General features: G+C 63.3%; 1 pseudogene; it reads right to left on the bottom strand.

Moving 5' to 3' along the window:
- Positions 1-813, bottom strand: part of LOC103260516 — a 126,880-nt pseudogene extending 126,067 nt beyond the window's left edge.
- Between the last annotated feature and the right edge of the window lie 664 nt (positions 814-1,477).

Below are 1,477 nucleotides of genomic sequence, written 5' to 3' on the forward strand. Positions count from 1 at the left end.
GCTGAACTGCCCAGCCCCAACTCGAGTTGCCGCCCCCGCGGAGACCCCTGGAACTTGCGCCTCGGAGCTCCGGGCACCCGCCCAGGCTGAAACACCCAGAATCGCCGAGGCACCAGGGGCCCGCACCTTGGAGCTCCGGGCCCCCACCTAGGCTGAAGGGCCTAGCCACGCCTTGAGTCATCGCCCCTGCAAAGGACCCTGGCGCCTGCACCTCGCAGCTCCGGCTCACCGCCCGGGCTGAAACCCCAGCCCTGCCTTGAGCCACCGCCCCCGCCAGGGCCCCCGGTGCCTGCGCCCAGGCACCTTGGAATTCCAGGTCCCCACCCGGGCTGAAGCACCCAGCCCCAGCCACGAGCTGCCGCTGACCGCGGAGTCCCCACGTGCCCACCCCTTGGAGCTACAGGCTCCCCCCTGACTGAAGAGCAGCCCCACCAGGCCCCAAGCCGCCGCCACCCCACAGGCCCTCGCACCACCTCCTCAGAACTCCGGGCCCCCTACGTGGCTGAAGCACACAGCCCTGCCTCAAGTCACCAACCCCCGCGGAAACCCTCAGCACCCACCCCTCAGAGCAAAGGGCTCCATCCCTGACTGAAGTGTCCCACCAAGTCCTGAGCTGTCACTGCTGCCGCCGCCGCCGCGGAGGCCCTCAGTGTCACCCCTCAGAGATCTGGGCCACTTCCCTGGCAGAAGCGCCCAGCCCTGCTTCAAGCCGCTGCTGCCAGCCTGTGGAGGCCCTCGGCATACATCCCTTGGATCTCCAGGCCCCCTCCCAGACCTAAGTGTCCCGCCCTGCCCCAAGCCACTGCCACCCATGGAACTCTGGGCTCCCTCCCCAGCTGTAGTATCCAGCCCCGCCCCAAGCCTCCACCGCCCAGAGAGGCCCAAGGCTCCTTCCCCGTGGAGCTCTGGTCTCCCTTGTTGGCTACACCGCCCCACCCGCTAGCCACCCTGACCACTACACTGACCAGCAACGCCCAGCAGTCTCACACTCCCCCTCCCCCAACTCACCTCTAACCACAGCAGGACCAGAGAACAGCTGGAGCAGGTTGAGACCAGGCAGAGACCTGCACTGCCCCGTGAGTTCCACCCAGCTCTGCACATCCTTCAGCCTGGGACCTAAGAACAAAGAAAGGAAAAGAGGCCCAGGCCACATGTGTGACACACCCAACTACAGTACCCAGCTGTCTCACACTTCGCACCCCCTACCCAGCTGGATCCTGCAGTAGAACATGGGATCATCTGGAGCCCTGTGACTAGGCAGAGACCTACAGTGACTCACCCACCCAGTTCTGCCCAACCTCCAACTTGGGAGCTAAAACCTCACAGTTGTGTAAGGGAACAGTATATCTTAAGGAGGTTGGTCAGTTTATGTGTCTGTATGATTGTATGCCCTAGTTAGTTGTTGTCGCAGTTGTTTTGTTTTGTTTGTTTGTTTGACCTTCTGCTCCCTCCCCCCCATCCTGTTCCATTTCTTTCC

Source organism: Carlito syrichta, unplaced genomic scaffold, assembly GCF_000164805.1.
Source record: "Carlito syrichta isolate Samal-C Ts95f unplaced genomic scaffold, Tarsius_syrichta-2.0.1 Scaffold303229, whole genome shotgun sequence".
NCBI lineage: Eukaryota > Metazoa > Chordata > Mammalia > Primates > Tarsiidae > Carlito > Carlito syrichta.